The following is a 23,336-nucleotide window of genomic DNA, read 5'->3' on the forward strand; positions in this document are numbered from 1 at the left end:
ACTGCAGACAACAGAAAGAACACTAAACGCTGGCTGGAGCTGTGATACCACCAATCTGATGAGTGTCTGACTGAACTGGCTGTCAGACTTCACACAAATAAACTTTTCAACCCTCCACTTCTCCAGGTTTTGACCAGTGTTTACTGGCATGCTGTTGTTCAGACGCATTTCCAAGGAAACTCCTGCAATTTGCCTGAGTCTTAAGGGACAGTCTCTGTTCGTTTGACTGATAGCTGAACTTTCTTTTCAAGGCAACCTCAATTTTATTCACTTTGGGGGGAAAAATAAAGCCACTGTGGTGTGTTTGCTGCTGTCGGTCTCATGGAGATCAGTTGTGCATCACGGTCAGTCCAGCTCAGCCTGGGGCTCTGGACGAGCTCTGTCCATCCGCGGTGAATAATACAACGCCAAGCATGAATACTGAACCTCAATTCTTTTGCTTTTCTATTTACAGAAAATACATCTGAGCCATAAAATCAAAGATCAGTGCTCTTTAATTCAGGAGCCTGGTAAAAAGGTCCCTGCTCGTCTTTGACCTCAGTGTCTCTAACATCAGTGTTTTATGAATTGATGTCCCTTCACAGGACAACACTGCTTGCTCATCACTCCTCATCCTCCAATATTCTCCTTTCCTTCATCTCCTGCTCTGCTTTCGCTCGTCCTGTTTCCTTGACCTCCTCAGCAACGAGCTGACTGGATGGAGCCGAGCACGGCGCTAACCAGATAAATGCCGATGTCAGCAGTGATGGATGGGGAGCCTCGCCGCCTACCCAGCATGCAACAGTGCAGCGCTGGAACGTAGCTCCATTAATTATCATTCACAGTAGAGGCCTAAAGGGGAGAGATCTGTCTCTGTCGGTCGCACTCCGACGCAATTTTGGGGAAGATCTCTCCTTGTGTGGTGTTTTCAGCTGAGCCTTTAATGGCAGCTCTCCGTCACTGAAAGAGTCAGACGCAGAGAAGCCAGGACGCCTCATCTCTCCTTTCTTTCCTGCAAAAATGTTCACCTAAATTTGGCACTGGATCCAGAAAAAAATCAAATTTGAGCATTTCAAAATAAAGGGACACTGTATATTTGTAAAAATTGTTTTTCAGGTTCAAGTTTCATCAGAAGGACGACAGAACAGCAGTTTGTTTCCTGCACAGCAGTTTTCAACATTATATCTGATTAAACGCATGTTTTGTACGTGTCTGTGCTGGATGTCTGAAAAGTCTTCACAAGAGGGATCTTCATCGCTGAATTACAAAATGAGAGGATGACATTACACATGGCAGATGCAACAGGAAATACATTTTACTGTTCTATTAACATAATAAGAAACTTATCATGTAAAAAGCTGTGAAATGTTTACGCTGAGAGTATCTGCATCGTGTTCAGGCACCATGTGTTTTCCTTCAACATCCACATGAGTAAAGAAAGCCAATACTCTGTTTTTCAGTCTGCCTCTCAGTAGAACTGATGATGTCCTACATGAACACAGATCTCTGCTTAAGTTAGAAAAGCCGTGCTTCTCTCCAATCACAGATTTCTGTATGTATGTTTTTGTCACAAGTATTAAGTGGACATGAATCAAAATGACCATAAAGTCTGAGCCTTTCCAGGACATACCCAATCATGATGCTCTAACCTGTTACCAATGAACCTGTTTACCTGTGGAATGATCCAAACAGGTGTTTTTGGAGCGTTCCATAACTTTCCCAGTCTTTAGTTGCTCCTGTCCCAAAAAATTAAGAAGCTTATGAGTGAAACACGAGTTGGTACATTTGTAAAAACCACGTGGCCTGAGCCAAATGTTTGGCACAGACTATTCCGGATGCTCCTCGTCACATCTCTTATATTCTCTTTTTATTTCATTGTCTTACCAATGATGTGGAGATCATAAATGTCACACAAGCAGTGAAAATGCTGTCTAATCTCCATGAGAACAGCTTCAAGAAACCATCCATCACAGCAAACTCTCAACAAGCTCTGAGGAACAGATGTTGTTTGGTCGACTTTGATGCAAACAGCAATAAATGATCATTAGGTCGTTCGTCACACCGTGTTTCCAAAGACGCTGAATCCCAGCAGGGGGAACCCTCCCGACGTGAAAACGGCCAGGAGGGGAATCTCCCTCCACATTTAACACATTTACCCAGAAGATTACCCACACAATCGCCTCCAAATCAAACACAGCACAGGCGGCGCTCGCCCTTTTCCCCTTCCTGATAACGAACCTCCTTGTGACCCCCCACTGCTCCCACGCTGATTAAACTCCCATCCAGTGTTGTTAATTAGTTCACGCCCCCCTTGAATCCAAACTCTGAAGTGCTGGGGTTCATCGCGGGGGTTCTTCCAAGATCCACAGAGGCCAAAAAGCACCACGGGACCCGGTGCTCAAGAGGAAGAAACATCCTGGAAGAGCGAACATAAATCAGAGCTATAGTCTGAAACAATGAGCCACACAGCCGAGTGTGAGCAGGATTTTATTCCCGACAAACACAACAACAGCTGCTCCACACAAATCAGCAAACACATCTGTGAAATCAGCCACGAAGAATAAAGAGAGGAAGACGGTTCTTTACTTTTGCTTTTATGAGTATAGAGATTCAATCAAAGCACGGCGAAACTGAGGGGGAATGACGATCTGTGAGGAGTTTGGGATAAAATCTGTCCAAACTTCATCGTCTTCAGATGTCTTGTCTCGTGCAAGCATCAGTCCAAAATTCAAAGATTAGTTCAGTTAACATGACATGATAGAAAAGCAGCAAATCATCTTCATCGAAGACGCTGGAAGGATGCGTTTTCTGCAAAGAACATTTTATGTAATCTGACAGTTTGGGTTGTTCAGTTGTGTACATGAATGGACACAGATGTAGTGTAAGTGCTCCAATCATATGAAAACCCTGCTGATAGGACAATCTGAGCCTTACTTATTATGACATTCATGGCAAAGTTTTGTTTTGGCTCAGCTGATAACATTGATAACTCTTGTTTGTGATGTATCTATGGAAACAGGACACAATCCACTGGATCACTATTGGTAATGATAAAATATGATGATTATGAAGCAAGATTAAGTTATAAGCAGCATCTTTTTATGGTAAATTCAATTAAATATTCTCAGTGCACATCTGCGGTAATGTGCACGAGATCTGCACTTTCACACTGTTATGGAAAGTGTGTGAAGTGTGTATTTTTCCACGAGTCAAATGATAGCTTTTTCAGAAACACAGATGCCTGCACTCATAATCAGAGTCTTCTGCATTCAACTCTGGTTTTAAGTGTTAAAGGTTGTTAAAGGAAACACTATGAGAACCCTCAAAGGTTTCTGGAGGTGCTTCTAACTTTAAGAGTGCACTCGACAGCCTCCGTCACGCCTGGTCTTCTCTGTCACCTCGTGAATCACTTAATGACATTTTCTTAATGAAATCATGCATTGATGGTAAGGGAGGGCTCTCTTAACCCATGAGCGCCCCCCACCAGCAGTGTTTTTAATCACTGAATCAGGCTGTTTCACTAATCTACTGGAAACTGTTCAGCAACATGATCCTGAGAGGTGTGGGAGAGAGTGGAGAAGAGATCCAAACCTCTGATGTCTTTCACAGGCGAGAAGCAGCAGCTTCATTCAGGGCCACAAGAGCCTCTGAGAAAAGGTTCAGGGTTTCTGATTGGGTCGAAAGGAAACGTCCACATTAACATGACGGAGACAACCGAGCCGTCCTGCTGGGAAAATTATTCACACTGCTGCCTTGGGCTCGTGATGACCTATTATTTCAATTGTTGTAGATTTAACTGTCAAAACACAATTAATTGATAATGAAAAGAAGAATAAGCCGCTGCCCTAATTCCTGCTTAGTGAATTAAAGTGTGTAATTGTGAACTTGCCCTGCTGTTGATCCCAGAATAAAGGGGGCTGTGAGGAGATTGACTCATAACGCAGGTTTTGGTTGTAGCCGCTGAGTTAACATGTTATCAAGACTTCTGGCCACTTGAGGGCAGCACAACATGCTGTAAACACAAAACTGGCCCATTACCTTAATCTTATTATTATTGTCTTTTGGCTCTGTTTTTGGTCTCCACCAACTTCTTGGAGAAAACGTGGCTCTTTAGCTGCTAAATGCTTTTTTCACCTGCTGTGTGCTGCTGAGCAGGTAGTGAACAGTGGGTTTACGCAATGCTAACGTTAGCAGCTGTAGCAACGAACAAGCAATCCTTATTGTATTTCCAAAGGCCAATCAGATCCTGCTGATGTGTTGTTCTCGAGGGTGTGGACAAATGAAATTACACTTTCTCATTTACAGCTCCCTCCCTTGAGTCCAGCCAGTGTAGCTTTAAAAATGCCCACAAAGACAAGACCAACCCTCCAGGTTTCATCAGAATCAGACAGTGTCTCATATCGCCTGAGATCTTTTTTTGGACAGACCTGGACATAAAACTGAGCCCCTGCAGGCATCCGTTTCCTCTGATCTCCAGATTAGGATGCAGGACGTCGGCCTGTCTGGACTCGTATGTGTGATAAAAGGTCTTGTTCCAACACTTTGGCCGTCACAGGAGAGCAGAGAAGGCGAGCGACAAACAAGGAAAAGAGCCGGTGATCAATAATCTACAGGGAGACGGAGGTTCAACACAACACATTCGGACTAAGACATTAAACTTTCATGTGTGAGCCTCTGTGAGCTGCAGGCTGGAGGTGAAATATCAGCGCCTGCACAGACGTCTGGGGGTCTGAAACTCCCTAAATGTCTTTACTTCTGACTCTCTGGAAAACACGCACAGGTTTGTATTGCTACACTTGTAAGGACTCTCATTCACAAGGTGGACTGCTTTCACATCAAATCCTGTGTGGAGGAAAAGTGTTGCAGCACAGTCCTGGTTTAAATCTTTGATTAGAACATCTACATAAGACTTCTGAGGATGTCAGCTTCAGAAACAGTGATTTTTCACCAATAACTTACCTACGAGCATCATGTGTGGCATCACGAATACCTTCAACTACCCCTAGAACACATCTCGTATCTGAAATCTGTGGACTTTCCCTCTTTGTCCGGAATCTGCAAACATTTGCTCTGCTGGTCTTTTTCTCCTTATGAAAATGCAGATTCATACTTGTCGACATCGAAGTCACAGAGAACACAAACTGGTTTTTTCTTCTGTCATCCCTCCTCTCTTTCCTCGTGACATTTGTTTTCTGTCGTTTTGCTGTTCTGCTGGAAACGAGCATCGCTTGCCGTTTTTCTTTCTCCACTCTTTTGTGACAGTGCTGTCTGGGTGAGAAGTCTAAACGCCCTCTCTGGCTCTCTGAGACTTCAGGACAAATATCGTCAAATTCTTCAACAGAGCCCAGCCAACAGGCCACGCAGCCGCTCCGATAAGTGTCCGGCCCGTGTGAAATGTTTTGACGGCTTCAAACTTTCATGCGGACGAAATGGAGGACAGGAAAAACTCATATGAAAACAGCTGCTGTCCTGAAAAGAGACACTCAGTGAGGAGTCAGAGACAACACAGAGACAGAACAACCCCGAATAATGCTGACAAACACTTCAACGCATGTCTGAGCTAACAAGTAACCAGCGTGGTAGATACGTTAAACTTCAGCTCTCACACATAAAAGCCTTGATCGCTGACTTGATTTCTTTGGCGTTCTGTGCTGCTATTTGTTGTCACTTATCAGCTGACAGAAACCAATATGACATATCAGTGATAAGCTAAAACTGGCCTTGCTGAAGCAGCTGTCGGGCTTTTGCAATAGCGTCATTACTGTGATAAATGTGTTATCATATTTGAAAGAATCTGCTTTTACGGTGGCTGAGCATGTTCTTACACTCGCTGACTCCATTGTTCCTCAACAATAACACTAACTAACGCTTAAACATAAAGATGAGAAAGAAAATAACATTATGAACAACATACGCCAGTCTCTCTATTGTTGGCTCCTGCCCTCTGAGGAAGTGAAGACCCTGTGGATTAACTTGATGGAAATGTCCCCACAACAACTGGGAAACTCATAAGCTAGATGTGTGCACTAATCATTTCACATCAAGCTGCTTTGTGGGTCAATACAAAGCAGGATTTAGTACAAAACAGGTCTGGTGTTGTGTGAAACGCTACAGCCAATCAGATCACCTTTATGGGCAGCATTCAAAACTGAGACTTCCAGTATAAGAGCCAAACAAATGGCCACAAGTGTGGATAAGATCACTGGGAGCGAACATAAAGTACCTTACAATCTTAAAAGATGTCATACATCAGCAATATGGATATACCACTCACATGTGATTGGTTGGGGTAAACCAAAACAAACAACCCCCCTCTCAAACAGAAAAGGGCTAACATGAAGACAGAGACTGAACAATGAAGTGAAACAAAGTGCTAATTAATTCTGAAACCAAATCAGCTGTGGCTCTTTAATTACTTTCAGATCAATTTCTAAATAATCTGTACCTGCAGTTCGCTCACACAAACCGGCCTAAAGTGTAATTGCTGTGAACAATTCTCATCCAGCCATCTCATTCACACAAACTGAATTTATGGTTTATTTGATGAACTCTGACGTAGCGTCATCTGAACGAACACACTGTTTAAAAACAAGCTGTCACATCTGCAGTGATGGGTGAAACTCGAGAGCAAAGAGCAGCCAAACAGGATCATGATGCTGGAGGTCAAATGGTGGAAATAAACTAAACACAGGTACTCAGATACTGTACTTAAGAAGAGTTTTGAGGTACTAGTCTTCTTTTACTTAAACAGCTGTGGCTCAGGTGAGCGATGTAAAACCTTAACCTGTGAACTGCCCAGAAAACAAAAAATACTTCATCAGTAGTCCACCTTATCAAAACCCCCGAGGGGACCAATGCTCATCGCCTCACCTCCTCCGACATCACTTTTACCTCTCAGTCATTTCAGAGTCAGTCCGTCTTCATTAAAGACTCATTGACATGACACGTGGCTGCTGAGGGGGCTGAACCTGCAGCCTCCTGAATTCATAAGATATACATGTTTGTACTCTCGTCTAATCAAAGCCTGCAGGCAGGAATGCTGTTATCCCTCGATATATTCAGCAACGCGCAGCAGCACAGGTGGCCACGTATTAAACTACTTTTCTACCTTTTCTGCCTGAGGCTACGGAGCTGTTGCTTACAACTACAAAGGAAGTACCAGCAAACAGATTTCCAAATTAAGAGCCTGAGGAGATAAAAATAGTAATAGCAACCCACCAAAAAAATAGTTAAAAGTGCAGGAACCACAGTGGTAGCGTGTATGGACCGGCCGCACCTTCTGCTCACCTCTGCCAATTATAGCTGCTACAAACCTCCCGGGATGAGCTGCAGCGCCACGAGCCGTGCTTGAATTCATATTAGCTACATTAGCTAATGTGCATTCATATTTCATGGAGCCAACCTTGAGGCTGTTTTCCCTCACCGAGTCTTCAACTGCTGCAATGAGACACAATTCCTAAGTGCAAAATAATGTTCTCTGTGTCTGTGCAGTCAATGTTTTAGTTTAGAGAGGCTGTTGCAGACATGCACGGGCCAAAGACTTCATGTTTCTGCTTTAGACCTTTGTGGGAGCTCTTATCTAGATCAGCGCAGAGCAAATCTAGTCCTCATACATGACTGACAAAATAGGTCATTTGTCTTCATCTTCCCCAACAAACCATGAAAGTGCTCCAAGAGTGAGTCATGTGACCTCTATTTTAAAGGTTAAGTCCAGAAAAATTCAAGTAAACATCACCTTCATGGTTAAAAGGTACCAACAACAGCAGCCCTGCCAGTAATCATTATGTCAAAAGACTGGAGCACCACCCGTGACACGATGAAGCCGGATTTATGGTCGACACAAGCAGTGAGCGGGCGTCCTGCTGTAGGTTTTGATTTATAGTTCAGCAGATTTTACTTGTTGAATTCGCCACGACAACTCAGTATTCACTCAGTATCGCACATGAAAGTTAAAAGTATTTTTTAACAGTATATATATAACTGACAACACAAAAACCCATGTTTGTATCCCTCCTGCTCAGGGAGGTACTGACATTGCCAGAGGTTAGTAACCTTGGCAGTAAAAAGAAGACACTCCTTGTGTGGTTTATGGGACTGCAGATGAAACCTCCCACCTAATGACAGATGTTGTGTTGTCTCGGTGAGGGAACGACGCCTCAGAGGCAGCAGCTTGCCTCCCGGTGCTATGAGAGGAAGAAAAAGTCCCTCCGGCTTCGCTCAGACGCTGTTCATGAGTCACAGCCGCTCTGCTCTGTCAGGACTCTAATGGAAATAAAGCTCCGGCTTTGTTGTGATGTGATGTCTGAAAAGATTTTATTTGTGTACGTGTGCTGTATTTGGAAAGTCATGGACTAAATCATTATACACACTCACTTGCAAGAACCCTCAACAGTTTATTTATAATAGTTTCTAATGGTGTTGCTGCTGTTTGTTGTCTGGAGGAGTTTCATCTATATTTTCTATTTTCTTTCCGGGGAAAGAAATAAAGAATGATGAGGAAAGAGAGAATGAGGAAACGTGCATCTTGATTTATACACTGAGGCAGCAGTTTGTTTGAATTTCATTCAAGGTTTCTTTGGGCTCACAGTGATTTATTGACATTCAGCATCATAAAGATTTGAAACCGCTGCTAAGCTTCAACTGCTTAGCCTGATAATTAGACTGATTACGTGTTTAGCTTCATTACATTAATCAGTCCGTCATTGTCTCCATGTTGGCTCTTTTCTGCTTGCCTTTAACACAAAGTGCCTGTCAGATGGTCCAACAGCATCTGGAACATCCTTTTCTGGCTACATCACCCCGACGAGTGCCTGCTGTCACTTTTCAGCACGAGTGCAACACCATCATACCTATTTTCCATTTGTCTGACTCATCTCATCAAGACAACACAGACAGAAATCACAGACATCACCTTCAGGCCGTCTTCCAATGTGTCCATTCAGAACAGGCATGAACACCCTGACCACAGATGTCTCCGGATTACGTGTTGTATGAAGATCAACCAAACAAACAAGTGCTTATTATTTCCGTAGATGTACTTACAACAATCTGTAGAGCTGCATCAATCTCATCCACACAACATGCTTTGTTTGGATCAGACATCAGACGCAGGAAGATGACTCCCCGTTCTTCATCCTGCCTAAAGAGCTCTGATTGGTCAATTGATTCTCCAGCTGGGTAAACAGCCATCAATGAGCACAACACCAGCGCTGTCTGAATCACTGAATAACAACAGAAATATGGCTCATATGATCTATGAATCAGATGCAATATGTCAAGCTTTTACACAGTTCAGTGTCAATCTGCAGATTTAAAAGAGTGAAAAAACAAAATGCTTTCAGGATCAGGGCTTGGGGGGGTGCTCTCTGCTCACAAAATTCAGCATCTGAAGAGAGACTGTGTTTGTTCTGAGCTCGTATTCATCAAAACATCCTCAGGCTAAAGGTAGCTGCTAACAGCCTGAATAAGGAGAAGCTCTTAGAAATAAGGAGCGAGTTGGTCCGAACTGTAGGACTGAAGTCTAAGAGCATCTGACAGATCTGAGGTCTGACAGAAGTTAGAGAGAAGTGTGAGAATATGCTGGACCCACAGTGGCGGCAACAATGAAACTGATTGGAGGTCAGCTGTGTAGCAGATGTTCTCATAGTCTGCTCTCTACCATCCTGTTCACCTGCGTCACCAGCTGGTCAAGTCTTCAGCATCTGGATAAACCTCCTCAGCTCCTCTGATTGGCCTGTTCTGCTGCTCTGCCGTCCAATGACTCTCCCTCGCTCTATTTCAATGACTAACCACAGAATCAGAGCAGTAAGGACTTCTCCTCGCAACATGCTCTTTTCTAGCGTAGAATCTGCTGAAGCAGCAGAGTTTTGTGTTGTTTAGGTCCTTTCTCCCGTCTGCTGCTGTATATCACTATTTGACTGTTGTACATATGGTAAATACATGCAGCGAGAACAAAAAGCCTCAGGCATACACAGGCGGTGATTAGGTACGACTGGGTATTAGGGAGCCTCCAACTTTCAGGCATGTGTAATTGTCTGGACAGGGATCAAATCCATGCTAATTTCTTACCTTTCTTTTTGAAAATTAATGAAGGTCAAGCTGTCCTCCTGTGCTGCCGTTCTGGCCACAAATTCACAAAGTTGACGATACTTCCTGTGTGCAGGGGTCTTCAGTCAAAAGCCAAACTGGTCCTCCAACAAAGGTCCATCATCATGTCTAACTTGTGTAATGGTTTAGTGTACCCTCAGGGACAGGGAAGCCAGCACCTCCACAATTACAGTAAAATCATCCCAACGGTCTGAATTTTCTACCAATTTTCAAGATGTTTGGTTTGTTACAAATGTCAGAGATGCATTCATGACTGGATCTGGAACTACACTGGGTGGACATGCATCCCTTAGAGGCTGTAACAGCGGATCCTATGTTATTGTTACTGTTTAGGACCGACAAGTGTTGATGATCTCATTTGTTGTACGATGAATATATAAATTAAAGCAGTGGTTAGCAACCTTGTGATCAGGGTCCTGAATCGATGGCTGAAACATCAAAAAGTAAATCTCTGCTTCACAAAATTGCACATTTTAGACATTTTTCAGATCTTTGCTGTCATCATGTGAAACACTGTACAGCTTAACCTCTTCAGGATTTACAAAGCAGTGACTGAAGCTGCTCACAGATAATAAACATAAGAAGGCACAGCTTTGGATTAAAGGATCACAAGCAAAAAGTGTTGGAGCCACAGGCCTCAGCGACGCAAGTCTTCAGCACTGTGTGATGTTACTTCATCAAGTGTGTAACAGCACTCTTCTGTCATGAAAGCGTTCATGTTTCATCAGCCTTTAATAGACTTATCATTTTAAAATGACCCAATGAACTCAAATTAAACTCGCAGCTCAAACTGACCGACAGATTTCCTCTTTTCTGAACAAATTAAAGAGCTGAGTCCCAAAGAGAGATCAAACTTCACCCCTTTCATCCACGCATCTCCAAATTGATTGGTTCCTCCATATCAAGAAGTGTGTGTGTGTGTGTGTGTGTGTGTGTGTGTGTGTGTGTGTGTGTGTGTGTGTGTGTGTGTGTGTGTGTGTGTGTGTGTGTGTGTGTGTGTGTGTGTGAGTGCGTGTGTGTGCGCGCGCATGTGCAGCTGGATTCGAGCTCTTTATCCAGGAAGTGGAATTCATCATGGTGAGGAGTGCTGACTGGGCATTAGGGCAGGCTGCGGGGGGTTTCCTCCTGCAGTGGGGAGCTGATAGAGCCCATTTGTCATGCAAGGAGGGCGGCTCGCTCCACCAACACACTCGCTGAATGTCAAACTAATGGAGGCAGGCGTGCATGCAGGATCACAGCCAGAGGAAACTCCAGGCCAGGGTGGTGGACTCTCAGCGCCACCGTGGGAAATATAACATACGATCTGGACTTCAGCCGACTCGTGTTTACTTGAGGGGCAGGAGTCCACTCAGAGCTGTGGTTAGTCTGAGAGACGCTACAACAAATTCTCTGCTCAAGAAATTCAGTATTTGACGTCACAGAGGCCAAGTTTGCTATGCTTTGGCTCCATATTCCCAAAAGCACCTCAGACTAAAAAAAGCTGCTAACTGGCTGAATGAGGTAAAACTCACTCAACGTTGTGAAGTCTTAAGTCCAAAAGTAATTCACAAAGAATCTTAGCACTAGCTCGTACGTCTGAGGAAAGTTGGAGAAGTCCAGAAGATACCTGAGGCACAAAGAACTATTTACAATCAGTCCGCCGCCGTCGGCGCTATAATGCTCCATGTCACATAAATTTCTCAAATATTATAAGTCAGATATAAAAGCATATTTCGATGGCTCAGAGTTAATTAAGGTCCAATCGGCTCAGCAACAAATCAAAGCATCAGCCGTGAGAAGACAAAAGAGCTCAAAGAACGCTCGATAAGGCAGGAATGATGAGTGAAAGCAGCCATGCTAGCAGTCTGTGAGGCTGCACTTACTGTAGCTAATTGCTAACATTAGCATGCTAACATGCTCACAGTGATAATGTGAACATAGTGATGTTGAGCAGGTCTTCTGTAGGGGATGTGGTCTGCTCAGCTGTTATGGAGAATAATAATTATTATAATAACAAAAAACCTCGAGTAGACAGCTTGTAAAACTACTCAACCCACAGCCAAGAGCGAGGCTTCACACTCACAACAGAAAATGTTCCTGTTTCGCAGCCAATTCTTTCATATTTGCAGATGCACCCACAGGAAAACAAGTCCAAAAGGCTGATTAAACAGCCTCCCTTCAAAATAAAATGATCCATTTGTGTTTGAAAACAGACTCCACCAGGTTCACTAATCTAACTCTGAACATGAACATCACTCTGGTTCATTATTCCTGAGAGGTACAAATGAATAAAAATCTGCTGCACGTAATTATTATTATTGATAAGACAGTGTGTAGATCATTAGTCTACATACCGGCTGCCTCTGAAGTGTTGGCACCTTTAAAACTAATTGCAAGTAGTGAATCATTGATCATATTCTCAACACTGCCAGAGGCATCGTGATGCTCCGCTGCAGGATTTAGTGCAGACACACACACACACACACACACACACACACACACACACACAACCTGCATGCATACATACATATATACGTACAGAGCAGTGGAGGGAATGAATAAAATAGTTAAAGAATGCATTCGTGAAGAGATGTGAAAAAATACGTGCAGGTTTTCTGAGACCTTTCACTGAATATTTCACAAGTTTCTGTGGAAAAACCAAAAGCAATGAATTAAAAATTAGAGGGCAACAAATGCTTTTCATTTCTGCAGAAAGTAGTTTCAATTATACTTTCTAAATTAAAGCGAGGTCTGTGGATTATCCAGAGAAACACAGACACCGCTTCCTAAAAGACGCGTCGCTGTTGAATTATTAAAGTGACGTTTTCAGTGCTGAGTAACACCAACTACATTCCACTGAATTGAAGGTGAGACAAAACATTCAGAGGCAGATATCTCAAAACCTGGACAAATTCAAAGCCCAAATATCAATATTTGATATTTCACCAGAATTTCATTGAACAGGCCCTTCAGCATTGAATCCCTGTTAGACCAAACATGTGGTCAGCAGATGGATTCAGAGCCTGAACGCTGGTGGACAGAAAGAGAAAAGACAGTGAACTCAGCCTTTCCTGTTGGCTCCTTTCCTTCACTGTGATGCTGTAACAAATCAGCCACAGTGTTATTCCTGTCTTAAACAAAGGCTGCTGAGGAAAACGTGTGTCTTTGTGGAGGTTTTTGTTGTTTGTCGTCTGGCACAGTTTCATCTGTAGAACACTTGTTTTTCTTTGGTGCCGTGAAAGCTGCAGAAACCACAGCAGACGATGAATCTGCTTCCCAGAATACAGTTTGGTCTACTTTATTCACCTGCCATCTGAAGTATTAATCAGCCTCTGATTAGACAGCTGGACTGAAAACCAAGAGGGGTCAGGGGTCGTGAGGTCCAGAGACAGAAACACTATGCTATATAATATTCAATCAGCACCAGTGCTCACTGTCACTGATGTGTTTGGGTCCTTAATGTTGTGGGAAATTACACCATTGAAATTCAGCTCGGCTGCTTGAATCCCCGAGTTCATTTGCTTCAGACCTGGTTGGCTGCTCTGTCTCATGTTCTGGGATGTGGAGTAATTATTACACGGCCAGTCTGGTTTATTCTGTATAATTGCCTCCCAGTGTTTTCCTCACATAAAGTGGCTGGATAAACACAGGGCTTTCATTTTCCTCTATCGAGAGAAATGGAAATATAGATGGTTCAGACCACGAGCGCGAGGAAGAGGAGGATAGTCCCACCATGTCAGGAAATAAACAACCACAACCACCACCTCAGGATTCTGGGAAGTTTGTCTCATCCAGACTGAACATGTGAGTGTTTCAAGTCATTTCAGGGTACAGCCTGTATCTTCAAGCCACTTGATGGCATTCCTGAGTAGCCTAAGTTGTCCTGAGACTAACTTTTCTGCACCTCTAGCTAAGACATGAGGTGATCTGCCATAAGGTTAAAATAAGGTAAACAAGGTAGAAAATAGCAGAGGCAGAGGGTTCGAAGGGTTAATCCTGCTCAGATCACACATCCGGTCCTTCACACAATTACCGAGTAGTGGGAGAGTATCTTGATCACCAGCACCATAAAACCAACAGAGTAGCAGCAGCATCACTCTTTACACCAGATGAAACCTGAGCGATCCCGTAGGGAAATTAGGCCTGTGCAGAAGCAAAGGTAATGGGACTCATCAGGGCAAAACGACAAATAGAATACAGACTCACAAATAGAGTATTAAAAAAGCAATAAAAGGAGGAGACAGTGCATTTAAAAACAATTTGGTGCCTGGAAAAACAGAGAAAATGCCGGTGGTGGTGGTGGTGGGGGGGGGCTGCTGCAAATGGCTCGACAGAGATAAGGAGCAACTTTAAAAAGGAGTGTTTCTCCACCGTGTGAGGGATGCTGTGTGACAGGTCGCAGGGTTACCACGGTAACCAAGTCAATTACACTAGAGCCTGGAACACGGAAGAAACAATCTAATTCAGAGTTTGACTGGTGTTTAAAGAGGGTTTCATTCTTTCATCACTTAATTTAAATATAAGCATATAAAGTAATAAACATGTTATTGTTGGTATTTATTCTGTTTCTGTGTTCTTCTTTTAAGCCACTTGTGTATACGGTAAAATGCATTTAGGTGAGGTTCTGTTAAGACTGGCAATTAATGTCCTTGGAAATCTTAATTCGGATTCACAAAGGGAAGATGAGGAGAAACCACCAAAAACTGTTGACATAAAAAAAATATATCTGATAATTCTGCAAAGCTTCAATTTTTAAAAATACTGTCTGTCTACAACATCTATGCATGACAATTCCAGTATGATCACTGTTATCGAAAGGGTGTGCTTAAAAAAGTCCTGTGTGCTCCACACTCATTCACCACGCATACCTCCACCTTCCTTTCCACCATAGAGCACTGCACTGGAACTGGACTGTGGCACTGAGTGGAAATGGTGCAATGCAGATAAACCTCAGGCCTGCAGGGATCCTGGGCTGTGGAAGGACAACAGGCTTCCTCCAGCTTAGACTCTGTGCTTCCTCTCTGCTCCCTCAGTGGTGAACAGTCCATCAATGGTGGACTTGATGTAGAAGCACTGTCTGTGCAGCTTGATGCAGCTTCAGGTGTATATTTAAAGCAGAGAATCGGCAGCATTGGCGAGAACAGCTGTGATTGGGCCTGGCGGTGCCCGGTGGGGTGAAGCCGTGATGTCTGCGCGTGGGTCTCATTAATCGTCAGCTGCTCTGTTTTATGGAGGCAATACAAACACAGGGAGCGGCTACAGAAGGCCAGTCGGTCAGTGCTGCTCTCCAACTAATAAACATTATTTCCTAGAAGAGGATAAACAACGGATTAGGTTTGTTTGCTCTGTAGAAGCGGTAATTATACCTCTGCTGATTACAGTGAGTGGCCCCCTGAAACACTGAATGTGTGCTTTGTAAGAAAGGGATATGTGGAGGTGAGGAGGTGAAACAAAGCCCAGAGGACTGTGGTCTGTGTTGACGAGATAATTAAAGGGGAAGACTTTCCATCCTTCTGTTTCTGTCTCTCTGTCTTTTGTTTTGTCTCCTCCTTCCCATCTGCCTCGTCTCTGGGCTCAAACAATAATCTACCAAGTACATTAATGCCAAACCTTTAAACTGTGATGCTAGCTAATTAATAGCTTAGTCTATCAAATGTCAAAAAATTGTGATGGATGTGTAAACAAACCTTAAATGGCCACTAAACGCTGAACATGGGACATTAATGAGCTGCTATAACCGCCTCCACTCTGCTGGTTTAAGACTTTCAGCCACATGTGGAGCGTCAGTGAGGTCCAGCACTGATGCTGCTGATCAGGTCTGGCTCTCAGTTACTGTTCAGGTCATCCAAAAGCTGCTGGATGGGGTTGAGGTCACGGCTCTGTGCAGACGGGTCAAGCTCTTGGCCAACAAACTGGGAAAATCGTTTCTTTATGTAGTTGCTTTGTGTCATGTTGAAACAGGAAGGAGACAAACATCAACTGTTTAGAACACATTATTATATGCTACAGCGACAAGATTTGCAGGAATTAAAGGCGTGTAAACAAAACCGGGAAAGAGACCGTGACCAAAAGTACACAAAAGTATTTGGGCAAGGGTGTCCTTATACTTTTGGCCTTACAGTGTGCCTGCAAGAATCACAATACATTTTCCAAACAACTTTTCTTTCACTTCAGCGAATCAGGTGGAAGTTCCCTGATCAGAAAAGACATTTTGACTTTGGGCAGGACACCCTCCTGAGTCAAAATGATCAGATAAATATAGATGAAAGCCTCAGATCTTCAGCAGGAGCGAGCCATCGGGGGGTTAAAAGGCAATAAATGGCTGTGAATATTAAAGATCCCCTTTAACACAAAAACATATTATCATTCAGTGTTTGACTTTCACTTTACAGACTGATGTGAAGAGTCTGTCAGGAGATGTTTTCAAAGTCTTCTGCTTAACGTGCTTCAAACCAGCTCACTGTGCATTAAAGAAATTTGATTTAAAGGATTACATTTTGGCTTATATTCTTACTAATCAATTACCCTTTTAGTCCATAAAAACATCATCAAGCAGCCATGACAGCAGAAATACTGATACAGGAAGTGCTTTTAATGTGCACACCTGATCCACATCATCAGTATCTGCTCTGATACCACGCAGCATATGGGATGAGTGCGGTGGTGAGATGATTAGCCAATGACTCACAGAGTCAATCAACAGGGAATTAACCAACAACTATTTTGATAATAAATTACTCATTTGAGGTATTAACAAGAAAAACCCTCCATCATTACCTGGTTCCAGCTTGGATCAGTTTATGTTTTTAATTTGAAGTGGGTTTCGAACACAACAAATCATTTGAAGACTGAAACTGTGATGTGATTTTTGCTGTATGTTCAGAAGACAGAATCTATAGATGGTAAACAGTCGCCGCTGGTCAGAAATCTGATGCATCTGTACTGAAGGTTTGAGCAGAACGTGGTGAGGATCACACTCACAAACATGTAGCTTTGGCTTCAGCTGTGACGGTCTGCTGCCAAAGCTCAGAGAGTAAACACATTACTCTGTTTCCTAATGGACCACAAAGTTACTGGATTTGTTTTTTCCAGTCGCTTCTGGGAAGTAAAATGGCCAGGCACGGTCTAAATGTGGCGATATACTTGCCAAGTTAGCAGAGTTGCATTTTGCCTTCCCCTCCCTCATCCTCCTCCTCCTCAGTCTCTCCATCCTTCATCTGAGCCCCAGCAGAACGACAGATCGTGTCATGCCAGTATCTCATCATTACCTTCCACCAACACTGTGAGAGCAGAATGGATAGCCTCGCTTCCCATGTCGTCACACCGGGAATGGGCTTTAATGGACCGTCAAAGAGTGTGAGTGTGTGTGTGTGTGTGTGTGTGTGTGTGTGTGTGTGTGTGTGTGTGTGTGTGTGTGTGTGTGTGTGTGTTTGTTTCCATGTTTTCTGCCTGTGTGTGTGAGTTCACATTGGTACTTTCTCTGACTGAAATGCACATGCTCACATGTAAAAAGACAATCAGACACGCAGTTATCCACACACATGACCAATACAAGACACTGCTGTTATTCAGGAGGAAGTCAGGCGTCAGGTGTGAACGGCTGCAACAGTATGTGCTGTGTTTCCTGTGGTTGCCTCTTATGTGCAGAGAGGGATGTTACCTGTAACCGGAGGTCGCAAAGGCTGACAAATGCAATATGCACAATGCCATTAAAGCGTTGTGCTGATTAACGGGCTCAACTTCCTGTCAGGTGAGGGTTCAGAACCGACATGTTGACGTTATAAAACACTGTATAGAAAAAAGCCACAAACAAATAATGACCAAAACATTACATTCCTCCTTTGAGGTGAGAGGTTTGGATTAAGGCAGGCATATCCAAACTATTCCCGAAAGGGCCGTGTGGCTGCAGGTTTTTCCTCAAACCAATCAAGAGGATGGAGTCTGACCAATCAGCTGTCTGAAGACTGAGATCAGCTGATGAAATGAGTCAAGTCTGGTGTGCTGCTGCTAGGTTGGAAAGAAAATCTTCAGCCACTCGGCCCTTTGTGGAATAGTTTGAACATGCCTGGATTAAGGGATGGATGCACTCTTACTGGTGTTCCCCATAAACACAGTCATACTAACACCTGTGCGTGTGCGTGTGTGTGTGTGTTCACAGTCACTCATCTTTATTTGAGGGTGTATCCTTTATTACTCTGTCTCATCAGGCAGGTAAGGATCCACAGCGGTGTGTGTGTGTGTGTGTGTGTGTGTGTGTGTGTGTGTGTGTGTGTGTGTGTGTGTGTGTGTGTGTGTGTGTGTGTGTGTGTGTGTGTGTGTGTGTTGATAAGACTGATGAGAGCTCATCAGGGCCTGGCAATCACTGAACTTTCTTTTCATTTCTCGCCATCTTTGGCTCCCTCCATCCATCATCCTGTCGTTCTCTCTTTCTGTCTCTGTTCTATTTTTAAACATGCAGATTATCAGCCAGGTGAAACACGTCCACATCCACACTGTCAACTCCTCAGGAACTCTTTTTAATTAAGCAAGCAAACGTTCAGGCTCCCACTCATAACAATTAAATGCAATAATTCATTTGTGCCCCTTTAAATGCCATCTTGTCAACAGCTCTCATGTTAGACTGAAACAACACAAAAAGCATCTACTAGCAAGTACTGTGAGTGCATGAAAGCCGGATATATAATGCAAACAGTTAAGTCCTCAATAAATGCAGCATTTCCTCCTCCACTGAACGGCTATTTAAGGAAATTACGTGATTGGTCTGCCTGAAAGGTTGAAACTTTTCCTGAGCACATTAGCAAGAACAATTTCATTACATGATAATATGTCTGAGTGTCTTCAGTCTCAAAGCCAACTCCACATTGGGCGTGTTTCTTTTACAAATACACTCCACCAAGTGTTACTTGGGTGCAGAAATGAAATCCTGCTCAGTCTTGGATTGGCAGGGATACAGAGAAGACAAGTGGTGAGGAAAGTGAAAATTTTCAGCTTGGGTCACTACTACTGCAACTGCAACTCGCTCCTGGCTGCTGTGCCCGAATTCACCTGTCCGGCCTCTCAGCTCATCCAGAAGCAGCAGCCCTTCCCACACTACAACGCTCCTCTGCACCCTGAACTGGCTAAAGGTGGCTGCTCCAATCCCATTCAAGACACTGGCACATCCTACATCCAGGACTTGGTCCAACCATGCACCCCCCCCCCCCCCCCACCTGTCCACTAAGCTCTGCGTCTGTCATCTTGCTTGATACTCCCTCACTACGAGGGGGGTTCAGGCTGTCTGCTCATCTGTTCAGACTGCACCTTCTAACATTTCAAACAATTCAGCATATCTGATGAAGCCCTTGCATGGTTCCTGCAGTTTGATCTTTGGTGTCCACATGGTTAAATGCACATATTGTCATTTGGATAAAGGCATCAGCCAAATACTATTAGTGCAATATGATGCAAAGATGATATCCAATGCCAAAGAAGTGCAACAAAAAAGAGAAGCTGTTCAAAATGAGATGCCTGGTTTGACACGTGTGCTCTAGATCTTCTAAACAAGTCCGTCAGTCATGACAGTCCAGCACAGTGACGCTGACAGCAGCAAAAGTTGGGTAAATGTAAAAAGGAAATAGAAAAACAATTAAAAGCCACAGATGTTGGAAGATAAAAGTCATCACCTAATTAGTGGAAACATTTCAAAAGTTCTTGACCTCAGCCCCTGTGTTCATAACGATTCTGAAATGGATTTGTGTGAAACCACATTATTACAGAAATAGCCTCATTTTAACCTTAGTCCTGAAATATCGCTGTAAAATGATCAAAGTACGTGTTAAAAACACGCTATTCTTTCAGAGGATGGATGGAGATCCGGTCTGTACGCAGCTGATCTCCACTCTCAGCAGCACATTTCTGTTTTTAGTCAAAGCCGGGAGGATTTAAGGTGATTGAACAGGTACATGTTCAACAATCGAAAGCATGCCCTTAAAGCTACGGGTCAGTGTCTCCATCTAACCACCAGCTAACTTAAGTACAGCTCTCAGGGTGAAAGTACTTTGTTAGTTTTCATCTGTGGTTAGGATGATAAACTGGGAAAGGTTCGAGGGATCTGCGACGCTTTGAGAGCGGAGTGGGAAATGAAGCAGAGGGCAGCAGGCAAGTCAATTTATTTCACCTGGAACATGCAGAAAAGCCAGGGGCCATGTTTTATCAGTGAGAGGAGAGAGCGCTTAGGGAACAGAGAGAAAGAGAGGCTCGGAGTCAGCGTTCATAAATTAGAAGCTGGAGGAGACAGAGGCAGTGGAAGAGATAGAGTAAGGAAGACTAGGCAGGTAATGAAGTGAGGAGGTGGATGGGAGGCGGAAAGAGGAGAGAGGAGGGGATGTTTGCTCAGTTGTTTCTTGTTAACCTCCAACAGCCCATAATTCAGGCCTCGGGGGGGGAAGTCAGGCTCTCGTATCGACGGGGACAACACTGTTTTACATTAACTGGCTGGCTGGCTAGCTGGCTGGCTGCGGCGGCGGCTGATTAGCTTGCCGCCTGCAGGCCGGCTAGAGGAGGGGCTGTTGAGCCGGCTGGCCGGGTTGTTGCTACACTTGCTAATTAGCTGGCTTGTTTGCTGGCTCAGTGGCTGGCGAGGGGCCTGATACAGCTGGAAGCTGGAGGGGCTGAGTGATTAGACAGTTCTCTTGGTGGGCTGAAGGGCTTCAAGTTGAGAAACTGATGAGCTAAATGACACTGTGGCTGGATGGATGTGAAGGAACTTCACTGATGTAGCTGCTGGCCGGACAAACTGGTTGGCTGGCTTGCACACTGGATCTCTTCATATGGTGGTACATACTGAGCTGGTTTAGTGACTGATTGTCACACCCATGTTGTCTAACCTTGAACTGCATTGTGGAGCTGATGTGGTTGAGTTCATTTGCCCCACTGCCTCACTGACTCAACAGGTGACTTCAGGTTTTTGGTATGTCACTAAAAGACAGTTGCTTTGTTAAAAACAGAACACAAAATGCTTTAATGCACAATTTGTCCATAAATGGTGTCGACAGCAGTGGAAGACGTACTGAGAAGAGAAAAAAAACAGAAGTGAACATGACTTTGAATCTACAAAGTATTTGTGTGTTGACACGAAACAGAGCATGACAGTCAGAGATCTCGCGCACACATGAAGAGGTTTTTGTCAGTAAGGTGATGATTCGAAACATTTTAAAATCGATCAAATTTCTACATTTTTAAGTCTTTAATAAACTGAGCTTGTTGGTTCATGGTCAGTAGTTGTGTAATGATCCCTCTGGCTCGCTTCTGAAGTATGAAAAATGGATTTGTATTTGTTTTATACATATTTTCTCACAAAATAAGTCAGTACTAAATAAAATGTTTTAATGTTTAAACCTCATCTAACCTGCTTTCTAAAGTCCAACCTACGTCTGTCAACCTCTGTGCTGTTTCTCGAGCACTGCCGTCCCCCGAGAGGCCGCTGAGCAGCCTGTGGCCTTGCAGTGTTTCCGTCCACCGTCGCTCCCTCAGGACTCTGCAGTGAACAGTGAGTGTCTGCCAGCCACTGCAATGGAAAACGCTGGGGAGCAGCTCTGTAACAGCCTCCCCTGACACGATGTCACCTTCTCTCAGCTTGGATTATGGTCCTTTCACAGACACCCTTTCAGAGTTACAGTAGTGATGCAGAATAACTGTCATCAGCACGGTGTCAGATCAGAGTGTTTGGAGCTACTTCATCTGACCTCTGCAGTGTTTCTACTGGAGTTCAATGTCCAGGACAGGACGAGGATTGTAGCATCAAAGCAGACACGGGGATGCAAAGAAAAAAATAAAGGAAGAAAAGGTGAGTGAATGAAAGTAGAAAAGCAGAAATAGAAAAGGAAGAAAGTCAGAAAGGTGTAAATGAAACCATTTTGAAGTTCAGAGCAGTCTGAACTCTGATGGCAATAAGCAGCAAGGTGAGAGTCCTCCAACAAGAGAGTTTTGTTTGGTGTGAGAACATAATAACCTGCAAACACAAGGGATTGTGGGTAGAGAGACGTTTATGTCTCACAGCCAGCAGCGGTCTCACACTTGAAAAGCTGAGCGGAGCAAAATATCGTCCAGCATAATGCTTCTATTTAGCCACCATTACATGTTTCAGCAGCCAAAAACTCAGTCCAATAAACAAGCTGCTACTGAGTCATGTGACTTTTGTTTTCAAGGCCTGGTTGGCATATAATTTGGCAGTGTAAAGCTAAATGAACCTGATACAAAAATGCACAATAAGCCCATATTTCCACTCTGTTTCAGATGTGATCACACTCTGTGACAGCGCAAACAACCCTGACAGCACAGCTGTCTCACTCTCTGCATTTTGATGTCCCTTCTCATCGAGTTAATGCCATGAGTTAATACTATCATGGTTGTGATACTATCATGGTTGTGATGCTAACATCAGTTAGCCCCAAAAAATAGTTTTTTGCCCACCCCTACTAAACAATGCAGTGAGTGGTGTATCTGACACTAATCCAACAGAAGCACATCAACACTTTAATATATGAAAATCTACTAAAAACTCTAAGAGTCTACAGCCGTGCTAACAGCTCTGTGAGGCTGTACTCAGGGACAGTGTTGTTTTGAGCTAAATGCTAATGCTAATATGCTAACATGCACCCAATTACAATGCCAACATAGTGATGTTGAGCAGATATAAGGTTTACAATTGTTTCCCTTGTATTTACGGTATTTTGAAAAGTCAGGTGATCACCACAGACATTAGGGTTCCTCCTCTCGGGGCCATGAATGTCTGCACAAAAATCTGTGTCAATCCATAGGTGAGATATTTCAGTGTGCACCAACGTGGTAGAGTGACACTGCCATTCGTAGACCCACGCAGCTACGTGGCTACAAAATTAAAGCTGTCAATATTATTTTGTGAACAGTTTAAGATCCAAAGATTCACAGATTTTTTCATATTGTATGATCCTCCCTTCACCTCTGCCTCCATCAGCAGTGTCTCTGAGCTTGCTGTCTGTTCAACCTCGGATCTTAAACTACTCCTCTCTCCTTCTGAATGCACATTGACTCAAGTCTCATCTTATCCACTCATCCTGGCAGCAGGTTAACAGTCAGAGCTGAAGGAAGATGTCGCCTCAGCTCTCAAGTGGCAGCAAACACCAGAGAGGAGGCGTAAAGCTGAAATGAGGCCGATTTGTAAAGAATTGAATGCCGTAAAATCCAAAACCTGTAGTATTTTGTCTTGATGGCGATCAGCGAGGAATTATGTTTTTCTTTCTCCTCTTCCTCCA

The sequence above is a fragment of the Chaetodon trifascialis genome, chromosome 21 (assembly GCF_039877785.1).
Source record: "Chaetodon trifascialis isolate fChaTrf1 chromosome 21, fChaTrf1.hap1, whole genome shotgun sequence".
Classification (NCBI taxonomy): Eukaryota; Metazoa; Chordata; class Actinopteri; order Chaetodontiformes; family Chaetodontidae; genus Chaetodon; species Chaetodon trifascialis.